Here is a 16,002-nt window from a genome sequence, read left to right on the forward strand (position 1 = left end):
GCTGCAATCAGTTCAGTAAGGCCCTAGCTCATATATTCAATGTCTCCCTCAAACAAGGTATCTTCCCTGACAGGATGAAGTATGCTATTGCAAAGCCCCTCTACAAAAAAGACGATTTCTCAGATTTTACAAACTATCGTCCTACCTCTCTTTTGACTGCATTTTCTAAAGTCCTCAAAAAATTAATATATGCTATGATAGTCATCTACAAACATTGTAAAGTTGCTTACTATATATTGCAGGCACCATTTTGTGTTTAGCATTTGACGATGCCACTATGGCATGTAATATAATGCGCATACATAGGGGCAGAAATCCATTCCAGTACGATTATGCCATAGGTGGTAAATCATTGGAAGCGGTAACGACCGTAAAATACTTAGGAGTTACTATCCGGAGCGATCTGAAGTGGAATGATCACATAAAACAAATAGTGGGAAAAGCAGGTGCCAGGTTGAGATTCATAGGAAGAATTCTAAGAAAATGTGACTCATCGACGAAAGAAGTAGCTTACAAAACGCTTGTTCGTCCGATTCTTGAGTATTGCTCATCAGTATGGGACCCTTACCAGGTTGGATTAATAGAAGAGATAGACATGATCCAGCGAAATGCAGCACGATTCGTCATGGGGACATTTAGTCAGCGCGAGAGCGTTACGGAGATGCTGAACAAGCTCCAGTGGCGGACACTTCACTTCAAGAAAGGCGTCACGCAATACGGAGAGGTTTATTATCGAAATTACGAGAGAGCACATTCCGGGAAGAGATGGGCAACATATTACTACCGCCCACATATATCTCGCGTAATGATCACAACGAAAAGATCCGAGAAATTAGAGCAAATACGGAGACTTACAAGCAGTCGTTCTTCCCACGCACAATTCGTGAATGGAACAGGGAAGGGGGGATCAGATAGTGGTACAATAAGTACCCTCCGCCACACACCGTAAGGTGGCTCACGGAGTATAGATGTAGATGTAGATGTAGATGTAGATGGCTCCAGTATAAAAGTACATGTTCTTATGAAACATATCTGAAGATGGTCATTATTGAGCAAAACCGGTAGTCTGATGACAAAAAATTTGTGACCATCGATGTGAAGTAAAGGAAATGCAACAAAACATCTGCCAACACAGAGTAAAATGATAACCAATTACTTGCAGATGGTCTGAAGTGGTTCACAATAAATCCTCGTTCAATAAATCTCAGGCAAACCGATTACATTCATTTCCATTCTGGTCACAAAAGCCCACAGAGATAAACATCGCACACTGAGAGCCAGTAGATACAGACCGCACATGTTCAAAATTCTTGTGCATTCATATAGATAGCAAGAATAACTGGGATCACCACATCCACCAAACCCTGTAAAGTCTTAGCTCGGCAAAATTTGCCATCCAAATAATAACCAAAATCGAAGAAGTCGATGTTTTCAAAATCTGCCTGCTTTGGCTACCTCCAATCACTTATGCATTATGCAATAATCTTCTGGGACAATTCATCGCTCTTGAAAAAAGTCTCTGCAAGCCAGAGAAAGGTTGTTTGAATTCTGTGCGGAGTGCCCTCTAGAATCTTATGCCTTAATCTTTTTAAGTAAATAGGGATACTAACCAGTACTTCACAATATATCTCTTCAGTCACGAAATTCATGCTTCACAATCCTTCTCAGTATAAATTGATGAGTTACTCCATCATAATGCAAGCCAGAAATGTGACACATACTGTGACCCGAAAAATTTGTCTCTGGTGCAAAAAGGTACAAAATATACAAGCACGAACATCATCTGCGCACTTCCAAGTAATAAGTGTTTATGAGGTAATAATATACTATTTAAAGTAATCTAAAGGCGTTCTTGCTTGAAAAAAGTTTATATTGTCTAGAAGAATTCTTTATCAGCCATAGAATGGATTATTTCCCATGTATTTCTGTGTATTCCCACTAACATATATTGCCACTTTAATTACAGGAATTTGTGTTCCTCAAGTCAAGAAGATGGTCTTTTTACTTTACAAACAACAGTTTAGAGAATATTTGAAAAAATTATCTTGATCTCTGTTTGTGAGTATAATTAGAACTTATTGATTGTGTTTTTGATCATCATTTTCTAACTTGTATTCTTTATATTTGCTTGTGGTTCTTAACGATCTAAACACAATAATGAATTACGTGTTTTGACTTGTTCCACATAAATGCTTTACCACACAAAAATGGATCTATGGAATATATATCACAATAAATAAATAGGGTTGTCAAGGAAAAACTTTTTCAGTTTGTTTTCAGATTTTATTTTGCTGTGTGTAAGACACTGTATATAACCAAGTGATCAAAAATTTTACTTTATGCATTGTGCACTCCGTTTTGTGCTAAAAACACCTTAATGTTGAGTAATTAATATCATTTTTCCTTCTGGTGTAGGCATTATGAACATCGTGGTTCTTTTTGAACTGCTATGCATTATTTAAAGCAAACTTCATGGCAGAATAAATATACTGTGAAGTAGTAGTCAGACTGCCCAACTCCTTAAACAGATGTCTACAAGATCATTGGTGAGCACCACATATTATTCTTACAGCACATTTTTGCACAATGAAGACTTACTTTCTTAAACATTAGTTACCCCAGAACCTTATTGAACGAAAATATGCAAAATGTGTCAGCTTACTGATTTGTCTCATCAAGATTTGCGATTATTCTAAGTGCAAATGTGGCTGAACTAAGTTGTTTCAGGAGTTCTGAATGTCCTTTTTCCAATTTAAATTCTCAAATATGGACACAAGAATTTTGAAACTTCCAACATATTTATTATTTCCTCACCATGTTTACACTTATCATTGCAGTAGCGCCCCTAGATGTGGAGAACTGAATATATTTTTATATTTAAAATTGAGGGCGAGACCATTCGCAGAAAACCAGTCAATGATATCTCAAGAACATTGTTTACAATTTCTTCTGTTTCTGAACTGGATTGATTGCAGTATTAGTATCATCCACAAAAAGAACTAATTGTTGTTGTTCTATATTAGATGGAAGTTGTTTACACACATGTCAAACAATAGTGGACCTACGATTAAGCCTTTGAGAACCCAATGCGTAATTTCCCCCGAAGTGGCCACACTAAATGCGAGGCCACACACTATAAATGGGAATTCATAGATAACCAAGCTGTGATTGGAGCAGCTGGACAAACTCTGGAGCACATCACTAGGAAATTCAGTGGATCAGAAGAGGACTTCATGGAAGCCACACCTCGAGCTATGAAAGGGATCCAAGACCTGGACATCGATGAGTAACCAATAACTTCTAGTCTCGCACGATACATGTCAGATTTCTGTATATCATATCACATTGACCACTTGCATGTATAAGAAACATTTCAGTCACCAGTTCATTGTTTTAAGTATATTTGTATATATATTCCTTTGCAATGTAATGACAATTTTTCTAAACATGCTGCTGGCATGTCATACGATAATAGAAGAAATTCATGTTCATATGACTGATTTTTATGACAGTTGCTCTTTTAACATACTGCCGTGATTTTACTCTTGGAATATTTGTCTCTACACTTTCTACTATATTTACAAAATCTGTCCACTATCTTCAACTCATCAGTTATAGGTCTTCCATTCAGTTCAATAGTTATGTTATCCTGTTCTTTGGCTGCTTGTCCTATCTCTCATTTCACTACATTCCATATGGCCTCAATAGGTAAGTAGATAACATAGTTTAGGAATACTTGTGCATCAGGGAACAAATAACTTTACAATCTGGCTAACTGAAGCAATTCAGCCATGTCAAAACATCTGAGCCTCTGGTAGTGGTAGACGTTTGAGATAAGAAGTGTAATAAATAATTTTATATTAGGTTCCATTTCATATTGATAATTATAATGTACACATGGAAACAGGTCAGGGTTATCATGCAACTTATTTAACAGCAGAGACTATTCTCACATTACAGCATATTCCAGTAAATCTTAGTGTAGTATATGTTCTCAATATGACTTTCTACTGCAAGTTTAGCTGGATGATAAATATTTAATGCTTGATTATTGTGAATAGGCCCTAATAACTGTAATAGCTGACTGTTAATGTATTATCAATACTGGTAACATAACATTCTCTGTTTCACATCCATCCATTAGTAAAGGTACAGGTACGTCTAAGAACAGAAAGGAAAGTACTGTCAATATATTGTTATACAGTTGGTGGCTATGTTAATGTCAAACATGTTAACTGATTTAATTTAAGGAATTTGCCCATATTTCACAACAAATGGTCAATATAGGTGAAAATGTGTATTTTCTTATGTGGTCTGATAGTTAATTTCATTTCATTTTTACCATAAATTCATTTCCTGTGAAAACAGTTTGCAGTTATCTGTTTCAACCCTTTACTAATATCTTAATCTTTGTTTAAATGCATTAGTTGCTTCATGATAACCTGTGTTGAAGGTCTATACTCCAGTTTGTGCCTTCCTTTACAAAACATACGCTAACAAGCTCCTTCCATTGTAAAACTGACTAACCCATAATACCTCAAAGTGTGTCCTTCTACTGAGCCCTCTTCACCATTTTTTTTCCCTACATATTTCCCTCCTATCCATTGCAGGTCAGTTGTGGTTTCACACTCTTCTTTCATGCTTATCTACATATGTCATGAATTCTGAGTGATTTTCACGTTTAATCCATCACTCCAGCATTTCTAGTTAACAAATCAATGCACGTTTATCTTTATTCCACAGCAGTTTCATTTTGGAGGTCACATTTTCCACAGAGTAGCGTACTACAGAATGCAGTTTTTACAGTACAAATCACACAGCTCAACAAACTTTTTTTTTAATTGCTCATACAATATCTTCTAATGCCACCTGTAGATGGTTCGAAGACAATGAGTGTTATTCCATTGATATTCTGCGGATAGGTATATAAAGAAACAATTTCTGCAAAAGTTCTTTGCTAAATACCTAGGTACCTGATGGTAAAGGTATTCTGAATGTTGAGATTTCATCCAAATTATGAATACTAAAAGTGTATTTGCTTCTTGGGCCAATGACACTTTGGATAAAATGCTTTTGGGCATCCTGCCATGCCATTCTGTGAAAATAGACAATAACTGTAGTCTATAAAAATTTACAATATGACACAGCATAACGCCCAACAGCATTTTATTCAAATTGTGTATGTTGCCTTCATATCTAAATAGCTCACACGTGAAAAATACAAACTTCCAATTTTATTTATATTTTATGCCTAGCCCTAGCACATCTCCACGAAGGGGGAGGAAGACAAAGTAGAATTAACATCCTGTGAGCACCTTCAAAACCGCACAAGTATCAATAGAGTTATGGAAAAAAGAGTGTGATTAGATACTAGTCTAGTGACACTTGGTTTTAGGAATGAGCAATGAAACTCACTAAATTGCAATTGTTAAAAATAGCCCAGAAAATACTTTTTTTTAAAAAAAAAGGCAATGTTCTTGGAGAGAAGTATATGATATCTCTAGTACCAATGAAAAGATGGAAAATTTTTTGAACATTTTCAAGCATAACTGACATAGCCTTTCCACAAAGGAAAGTGAATTCCAAAAGCACAGATGGATTCAAAAACTGGATTACATCAGGCATTAGAGTATCTTGTAAAAGGAAGTGGGAACTTTTTCTGCAGTCAAAAACTCACAGCAATCCAGAATTTATTAATTATTTAAAAAAATACAAGTTAGTTTTGAGACGGGTCTTAAAAAAAAAAAAAAAAAAAAAAAAAGAGGCAAAAATTAAGGAAAACAACAAATATATTATGAAGTCATCCAATAAAACCAAGTCCATGGGGAAAGCTGTGCAGGATCTTACGGAGAAGAAGACAACTCACAAAAATATTGTAATATCACATGATGGTAAGAATGTAACTGAGCCTAGGGCAGTTGCAAATAGTTTCAATTCTTATTATGCAACTGTTGCTGGAAAATTAGTGAAGGAAAAGTTTGGAAATCCACCTAATACAACAAGTAAAGAACTTTCATGTATAGAAATAAATAATATATCCATATTCCTCAGTCCAGTAAGCCAAACAGAGTTCCTAAATACCATTAATTCACTGAAGAGTAAGTATTCAAATGGTATTGATGATATTCCAGATTATATTATAAAAAATAACAGCAAGACAAATACTTTCACCTTTATTGGACATATGCAATTCATCCTTATGTGGTGTCTTCCCTCAGCAACTGAAAATGGCAAAAGTAATACCTCTATACAAAAAAAGGTGATCATCAATGTATGGGTAACTATAGGCCTGCGTCTCTATTGTCGGGGCTTTCAAAAATTATTGAATAAGTGTTCCTTTCAAAACTAATTACATTCTTTGACAAGAATAATATTATTTCTGGATGTCAACATGGCTTCAAGACCACTGCAATCAATTGAAACAGCCACTTTCAATCTGATAAACCATGTCTTAAATGCAGTGGACAACCACAGAAATATCTCAGGTTTATTCTTGGACCTAACCAAAGCTTCTGATGTGATTGATCATCCTATACTCCTGAGGAAGCTTGAATGGTATGGTGTAAGAGGTGTGCCAAATCAGTGGATTGAATCATATTTGGAATACTGCTCTCAGCTAACTGAAATTAAGTACATGGAAGGAAATGAACTCCAGGTACACCTTTCAGAACCATGTGGACTAAATCATGGTGTTCCACAGTGCTCTATTTTAGGTCCCTTTCTTTTTTGGGTCTAGATTAATGATTTCCCCATCACACATTAGGGATTCTGTACCAGTACTGTTTGCAGATGACACCAGTCTATTGATTGAAGGGAATAAAGAAGAAAATCTTACTGCATCTACAAAAGATATTACAAAAAGAGTGTCTGACTGGTTTACCATAAACAAGCTATTAGTTAACCCCCCCCCCCCCCCCCAAAAAAAAAACAGTACTCATGGATTTCCACAGATCAAAATAGATAACCAAAACATTAGTGCTGTCAATGTGTCATTTTCTGGGGAAATGTACACCAGGCCATAACAGTTTTCAGGAAACAAAAGGCTATTGCAAGATTAATGAAATGAGTGAGCAGCAGAAAACCAGGCAAACCTTTCTTTAAAAATCTAAAGATCCTACCCCTTCTCTGCATTTATATACTGGAAGTAGTCATGCATGTCAAAAAAAGCATACTGAGAAAAGAAAACCTTTTTCCTCAAAACAAAAGTGTCCATGATTACAGTACCAGGAATCATTGTAACATAACATTATGCCAAAAAGGTGTATATCATGTTGGAACAAAACTTTACAACAGATTACCAAGACATATAAAATCTCTTCCTGAACTACAAAGTCTGTGACAGCCTACCTTATGAAAAAGTGCTACTATTCAATCTCACAGTATCTTATGCAAGAAAAAATGTAATTTGTATCTTTAATTGTAGAAATAAGTTATAAATATACAGTATTTCAGAAATTTGTAATTATTCACTGTATAGATCCAACTTGTCATAAAAATTTAAATCATGTATGTTTGACGTTTGAGAAACCAATAGCTAAAAAAGGTTTCCTGTCCAATATCCTGTGTACAATACATGTACTGAAAAAGAGATTTATATGGATAAATAAATAAATAAGTAAATTTTATTTCACTATTGTAGAAGCACATACACACTGGTGTTAGGGCACAGTAAGGTGTGGAGGGATAATCTTTCCTTGACATAAATACAGTAATTCATATCTGAAATAATTCAAGAAATGTAAAATAGTGTTTTAAGGAAATAAAATTTATTGAACTGTAAGGCCTATTCACAGCAGTTGATTTCTGATGTACATCTGATACAGGTTTACATAAAAATCTCACAAATCATATTACACCAATTAAGTGAAAAATTTCTGATATTCCTCCTAATTAAACAAAATAAGCCACACAGTACTGTTACTTGACGATTATTCGTAAACCACAGCGCTTAAAGTGTTACTGCAGAGAATTTATGTAGAAAATGTTAGCATTTCTTTTCACTACTACGCGTTCCTCATCCAAGTATGGCAACTTATTTAAATCTGCCAGAAATATATACTACAAGATATTTACTGATGCGGTAAACTTTCTAATTTTGTTAGGATACTAACCTCCCAAAAATCGAAGGGTACCGCCTTCAGAACATTTCCAGATTAACTTCGTCTCACATTTGTAAAATCGCTCCTACCGGTACTGTCATAGTTGACACCAGCGCTCTGACTGTTGCTGCCTACTACTCCTCCCCACCTTCACCACTCAAACATCATTGATTTTAACACACACACCCACACACAAATCAATCAATTACGTATCAGGTACACAAACATAACCGACGTAAATTTCCCTGAATTGTAAATATAAAAGTACATGACGTTGCATATACAATCAGCAAAGAGCTATCTCAAAAATTATCGCAAAAGGGAGCATGATTAGAATGCACATTAAGGTATTTGAATTTATTGCCAATTAATGTAGAAAATAATGAACACAGCTCCAGCAGAAACCTAGATAGTGCTTACGGTAACACTGGCCTTCGAGTGCGACGGTGGAAGGACGCGTGTGCAAGTTTTCGTTGCCTATGGAAACACGGCTTAACATACAGCTAAGAAGTCTTGGTTCTTCCACCGACGGTACAGTTATATGTTCGTTTCTTTTTAGTTCACCTTATCAAACAAAAACGTTTGACCAAGCGAGGTGGCGCAGTGGTTAGCACACTGGACTCGCATTCGGGAGGACGACGGTTCAAACCCGCGTCCGACCATCCTGATTTACGTTTTCCGTGATTTCCCTAAATCGCTCCAGGCAAATGCCGGGATGGTTCCTTTGAAAGGGCACGGCCGACTTTCCTCCCCATCCTTCCGTATTCTGATGGGACCAATGATCTCCCCTCCCCGGAACCAGCCAACCAATAATGCTTGGAGAAGTTCAAGTGGCATGCAATAGTGAAAGAGGTACCGAATTTCATAAGTGCGTCGCCGTCAACTGAATTGAATTTAAAATTTGTATTGCGGATTGGCAGTAGTGTCGAACAGCAGATAGAACACTACTTACACCCGTATTTACACTGAGTTTAAAAACTCACATACATACATTAATCCTTGTTCCATAGATCATGAATACGAAACTTCGTAATGATGTAGAATGTGCCACTTTAACCTAAGTCTTCTTTATACAAAATAATTAATTAATTAGTTTTTTTTAGTTACTGCTTCATCTCTAAGAATTCATCTGTTGAGTAGAAGGAGTTGTCATTCATAATTTCTTTTAATTTGCTTTTAAATGTTAGTTGGCTATCTGTAGACTTTTAATACTATTTGGCAAATGACCAAAGATTTTTGTGTCAGCATAATTCTCCCCGTTCTGTGCCAAAGTGAGATTTAATCTATAATAGTGAATATCGTCCTTTCTTCTAGTGTTATAGCTATGCACTTCGCTATTATTTTAGAATTGGGATGGCTTATTAATAACACGATTCATAAGTGAATATATGTATTGCGAAGGTATTGTGAATATCCCAAGTTCCTTAAATAAATAAAGGTGATCTTGGGTAGGCTCCAGACATTATTCTGATTACACGCTTTTGTGCAATGAATACTTTCTCTCATAATGACGAATTGCCCCAAAATATGATGCCATATGAAAGCAGTGAATGAACAACTTTGTTTCCAACCAAGTGTGCAACATACAGGGTGACAATTACTCAACTATATGAAAGAAAAGTGAACCAGTTACAAACTACGGCGTGCATGCTCTTTGTTCAACATGTAAACGTCACTACAGATATTCGGATTTAGATTATGACATGTTCGATATGCCTGCCATCATTGGCAATGATGTGGCGCAGATGAATTCCAAAATTCTCCATGACCCACTGAAGTGTCGGAATATCGATGCTGTCGATGACCTCCTCAGCAATTGTTTTTGGGTTATTGATGTATACTTTGTCTCTAATATAGCCCAGTCGCATGTGTTCAGATATGGAGAACATGGCAGCCAATCGAGGCCTATGCCAGTGGTCTCTGAGACCTAGAATGTGCTCCTCCGGGATATCAAAGACTCTCCTGCTTCGATGGGGTCGAGCTCCTTCTTGCATGAACCACATCTTGTTGAAATCAGGGTCACTTCGGATAATGTGGATGAAATCATCTTCCAAAACTTTCATCTACTATTTGGTAGTCACTGTCCTATCAAGGAATATTTCACAGATTATTCCGTGACTGGACATTGCACACCACACAATCATCTGTTTGAGGGTGAAGACATTTCTCGATCACGAAATGTGGATTCTCAGTCCCCCAAATGCGCCAGTTTTGCTTATTGACGAACCCATCCAAATGAAAGTGGGCTTCATTGCTAAACCAAACCAAACTAATTCACATCATGCCCCATGGCCAACTGTTCATTTTGAACATCGTAACACAAACCGTTCAGAAATTAGGACAATTTTATTTCATATAGTTCAATAATTGTCAACCTGTATCTGCAACTGTTTTCGTTGTTCAATTCCCTGTCTACAAAAGCGACAAACATTTCTACTCCAATCGTCTTGGGAAGCATCTTTGATGTCTCAGACTGTTGTTGACAGTTTGTTTGTGTCGGTGATAAAGAGGATGATGTCATGGCTGAGACGTTTTCCATCTATGTTGATACCTTCCTGTCCCTGAAAATATACTCCTGAATACTTCTCCAGACAAGACAAGTAACTTAGGTGAGACTGTGTGTCTTCTGACGCCTCTTCTGACGGGAACTTTCTCACTGACCCAGTCTTCTCTAATTTTCACATGTAGCTTGGCATCCTCGTAAATGTAGCGGATTAAGTTGGTACATCTGTAGTCAATGAGGGCTCTGTTCATCGCCAAAGCTCTATTCATCATGCACACTCTAGCCCTCAAAACCAGCCTTAAAAAAATTAAAGTCATGAGCCCTGTCAATATTACGGCCTTCATTGAAAACCATTGTTCTGGAGATAGTAAATGAATACAGTTTTTGCGTGACATAAAATCCAACTTGGAAAAGATAACCAGACAGCAGATATCATCTGTCGAATTGGCCTCACTTGGATGACATCTGGGAGGCAATCCGGTTGTCCCTATAAATTTAAAGAGGCCTCATGTGAGGCATGCCAGCAACAATTTACGGTCTTCAAACAATGACACTAACAACAAGCAGCGCAATTTGAATCTGGGTTTGTCGAAGGGTAACAGAGAGTGATATGCTTGTTGGAGTCAGTTTAAGAGACAGGATCAAGAATGAATAGATCAGGATATAACGGCGATCCATGAGGCAGGCGAGCGGATAGTGAGACTGAAATGGCATTGGGTAGGACACGTGACCAGAAACAACTTCAGATGTAGAGAAACATTGATGCAATGGTGTCCGGGGGAGTTAAAGAGAAGTTTTGGACGTGAGACAGCAAGATGACAGCCAATAGCATGTGGCAAAAACTGGATCCCGACCGCTCTGTAAAAATCGAGAAGGAAATCTTTGGTTCTACCAACAGTGACGTTACCAAAGCCACTCAGGCACTACTGTTCTGACATGTATGTCTTTCTCTGGAACAGCTGGCCCTGTCATAGTCATTAGAACTTCAAAATCAGATGGCGATATCCTAGTGAAGTTAAGAAAAGAGGAACTGTTTTCCAAATTCAGCTTCCACACAATATTATTTCCCTCATGTCTTCTATAGTATGTTTTCTGCCACCATATACGAGAAATGCATTTCCCTTCGCCTGGTTACATCGTCAAATATTGTCCAGGAGTGGTTGTGTAGAAGAAAAAAATGAGATTCGTATCGTCTGCTACGTCGATCTGGTGGCAAACATTTCACATCGTGTATTTGCTTCGAGTTATGCCATGATATGTGGAGAGGATGAATTAATGACATGTGGTGCTGCATTAATAATATTCGACTATGTAACCAGGCGAAGGGAAATGCATTTCTCGTATATGGTGGCAGGAAACATACTATAGAAGACATGGAGGAAATAATATTCTGTGCAAGCTGAATTTGGAAAACAGTTCCTCTTTTCTTAACTTCACTAGGATATCGTCATCTGATTTTGAAGGTCTAATGACTATGACAGGGCCAGCTGTTCCAGGGAAAGACATAGATGTCAGAACGGTCGTCAGGATTAGATACCTTCGAGACTAGTTGTGGTGAGTTGATGCTAGTCAATAATGTCTTTAAAGGTGACAAAGATGCCATTATCAGTTCGAACAAGGTTGTGTAGTAGGGCAACAAGAAGCTGGATGTTCCTTCTGCGATACTGAAGAAAGACTTGACAGCAACATAGGCACTGTACATGATTGCTGCCAGTGGTAGTCACGAGAATGTATGGTCGCAAGAACAGTGGAGCTATGGTCTGGGGTGCAATTTCGTATGACAGCAAGAGCAATCTCATGGTTATCCCATGCACCCTGACTGCAATTTTTTACGTCAATTAGGTGATTTGACGTGTTCTGCAGCCATTCGTGAACAGCTTTCCAGGAGCTGTTTTCCAACAGAATAACGCTTCCCACATTCCACTATTATAGACCAACACGGTCAACAGAGTGTTGACACATTGCCTTGGCTTGCTTGATCATCATATCAGTCTCCAATCGAGCACATATGGGACATCATCGGATGACAACACCAGTGTCATTCACAAACAGCATTAACTGTACCTATATTGACCAACCAAGCTTAACAGGTATGGAACTCCATCGCACAAACTGACATCATGGCACCTGTGCAACACAATGCGCGCACATTTGCTTACCTGCATTTAACATTCTGGCAGTTACACCAGTTATTAATGTACCGGCATTCTACATTTGCAGTTGCTTGTCTTGCACTTACATTAACCAGTGACGTTCCAATGTTTATCACTTAAATATGTTACCTAGACAAATGTATTCCCAAAATTTCATTACCCTACATTAATTACTTTTTTGGTGTGATTTTTTTCCATCAGTGTATATACATGTAAGACAAGTGCAGTCAAAACGTGATACCATTCAACAAAACTAAAGTTCCTCTATACTGACAGGGAAATGATGTCAGAAATTATATGTGCAGCACATGTTGCCTATCTCCTATCATCAAATAACATCCCATTGTTTACTAATTCCTAATGCTGTTTTATGGAACTCCATGATTCTGTTAATATCTTTGTATTTAAATATGTTAATAACTTTCATAACAATGGATGGTTGGACATGAAGTAGTGGAGTGACATAGAAAAATACTGGAAGAAAAGAGGCAGAAGCTAATAAATATAATTCTTAATAGATATCTTTAAACTGTATTGATATATTCACATTTTACATGTTTCTAAAACCTTATTCTATTATTTGATATTAATATATTTTTAATGAGTTCAAATTATCAAAATCGATCCCACATACAAAGATGAGAAAGACAAAATGCAAACCAAATAATAGATTCATTTTCTTGTTTTATTTATGTTTTTTTGTTAGAGTCCGTTCAAGTCATGAGTCTGCATTATGATTGCATATGTGAAAGACTTGTACAATGCAAAGTATCAAATAGTTTTTCTTTTATGATATACATCCATATATATACATACAAAAATAAACATAGCAAAATATGGAACATATAAGAACAGATTTGAATGTTGAATGTTCTAACAAAATGAGGTATAGGCATGAAATAGGAGATGAAATAGAGTATAAATATGAATAGCAATTTACAAACGACAATATTTATCAAACTTGAAGCAAACAATTTTTGTTGCATTACCTGATGTGACCATATAGATTTTAGGTTACCAGTCGTTTTATACACGTAAATTACAAGACAATAATCGACTCCCTATGAATAGCTTTCTTTTTGTATCCATTGTTATGAGCCATTTTTAACATGGATTAACCGCTTACTGTTACTGCAATATTGTCACAACAGAAAAGGACATAAACAAATTATTCCAGGACAGCAAATCTCTCAAATTTAGTATGGATGTTATATTTTCTGGTTTAAGACGAAATCGCTGTTTACCACCAAGATGACACAAGAAGGATATAGCCGACACAGTGAAACACGAACATAAATTCCTAGTCTTCATCAAAAGGTTGAAACTTGTGAGTCTGAATTTGATCCTAGAACATAGGTTTTCTGACATTCGAAGCTGTTATGTTGTAAAAACGAGAGCAAAAAATAAATGTGATCCTGACATGAGTAAAAGCTATGAAGAGGGCTGCAGTGTAAATAAAGATTGGTTTCCACAGGAGTTAAAAACATGAGACCAAACTCAAAAGAACATATCCAGGCTACAGCAGTAGCAAAACTGCTTTATAGTGTATATCATGCAGATTAGTTTCTCACTTAGGTTAAGATTCTGAGACAAAATGATTCTAGGCAAAATGGGAAGAAGGGGTTAACCGGAAAAAGCTTAGTGAAAAATTGCCTGGTAATGAAAATTATCCAACTCATAAGCTTTGTTTTTGCCCATGGAGGCTCTAGAGCCTTCTATCAGAAATTGGGACATCGATAAAAAACTAAAACATCTAGTAAAAAATGACTAATCTTGTTGGAGAGCAGTGTTGCACTGTACATTTCCTAGCAGAGCAAGGGAGTTCGTTTACAGGAACAGAAGAAGTTGATGATTTTGGTGATCCAGAGAGTGGCAAATTTCTAAAGCCATTGATCTCCTATCACACTATATATATTGACCCCCTTCGTTATTGTAATGAACGCCACAAGAAAGGGCAGATTAGCAATTTTTTCAAAAATATACAAGATCTGTTCCTTGATGTAGTTGGCTACAAAATATGACAAGATATAACTAAAGGTATATTAGATACTGCATAATTTTCATTGATGTTTGATTGCACTCCAGATATCAGCCACAATGAGCAGATGACTCAAGTAGTTCGCTGTGCCAGGTTAAATGACTCAGAAGTTGTGGAGAGTTTTGTTGACTTTTTGTTATAGTCAGAGACAAAACAGGAGAAGGTCTTAGTTAAGAGATACTGTAAAAATTAGAACAAGGTGGGTTGATCATGAAATACTACAGAGAGCTGTCTAATGGCAACGTGACAAACGTGGCTGGAAAGTACAAAAGGTTCAATTCAAGAAAAGTTTAGAAAAATAATTTGCCCTATTGTGTACCATATGTTGTTCACCCTTTAAATTTAGTAGGAGCACATGTAGTCAACACATCTGCCGAATATCAAACTTTTTTTGGAACTATCCATCGTTTATATCTACTCCTTGTGGCTTCAACTTCAAGATGGAAAAGTTTACAAAAATATGTACCTATAACATTAAAATCCCAGTGTATGAGTAGGTAGTCTACAAGAGTAAAGTTTGTTGAAGATATTTACAAGCTTTTTGATAAAGTTATGAACGATCTGGACAAAGTTTAAACTTTCAACTTGTCAACACCACAGACGAAAACAGAGACAAAATATATTTTAAAGAATATGAGATAACTTAAATTCATTACTTTGACTTGTTTCTGATATGTAATATGCTAATACCAAAAAATTGTTATGTTAACCAGTTTTTGTAAAGAACAGACCTCATGACTGATTAAGTTGCTAGAAATATTTAGGGCCTTTTGAGCTTTCTTGAAGCTTCTAGAGACTCCTGTACCGCCAAAGCTATTTCTGAGGCTGATGTATTATCAGAAAATAATTAGATATCAATGGAATTCTCAGCTAAAAAAGGATTAGAGGAAAGATAAAATGGCTGATGAACGTTATGAAGTTTCTGAACATTCACAGTACGATTTATTCAGAATGACCCTGTTAGAAATAATTGACAGAGCGATAATGGAGCTGACTACTACGTTTATGGCATTGGAAAAGATTAGTGCAAAGTTTAGTTTTTTGTGTGGTGACCAAATTTAAGACGTGGAAGTGGAGGACTTAAATGCCAAAGCAGTGAAACTGGCAAATACTTATGTAGAACATTTTAAGATGAAAGATTTATTTTTGAAATTCAAAGTTTGAAACATCATTCACTGGCAATAGTGAAAGACTTTCAACTTGCCATTG

At 36.5% G+C, this 16,002-nt stretch overlaps 1 protein-coding gene across 3 annotated transcripts in view; it reads right to left on the bottom strand.

Annotated features, from left to right (window-relative positions):
• The window catches only part of LOC124721503 (putative transmembrane protein 183BP), a 108,943-nt gene extending 100,624 nt beyond the window's left edge, over positions 1–8,319 (bottom strand). For 2 of the 3 annotated variants that reach the window (XM_047246518.1, XM_047246517.1), the window contains exon 1: positions 8,112–8,317. The gene's annotated coding sequence lies outside the window, so the exon portion shown is untranslated. Of the gene's footprint in view, positions 1–8,111 lie in introns of all 3 variants that reach the window. The other variant, XM_047246519.1, reaches the window with a different exon arrangement.
• Between the last annotated feature and the right edge of the window lie 7,683 nt (positions 8,320–16,002).

The sequence above is a fragment of the Schistocerca piceifrons genome, chromosome X, assembly GCF_021461385.2.
Source record: "Schistocerca piceifrons isolate TAMUIC-IGC-003096 chromosome X, iqSchPice1.1, whole genome shotgun sequence".
NCBI lineage: Eukaryota > Metazoa > Arthropoda > Insecta > Orthoptera > Acrididae > Schistocerca > Schistocerca piceifrons.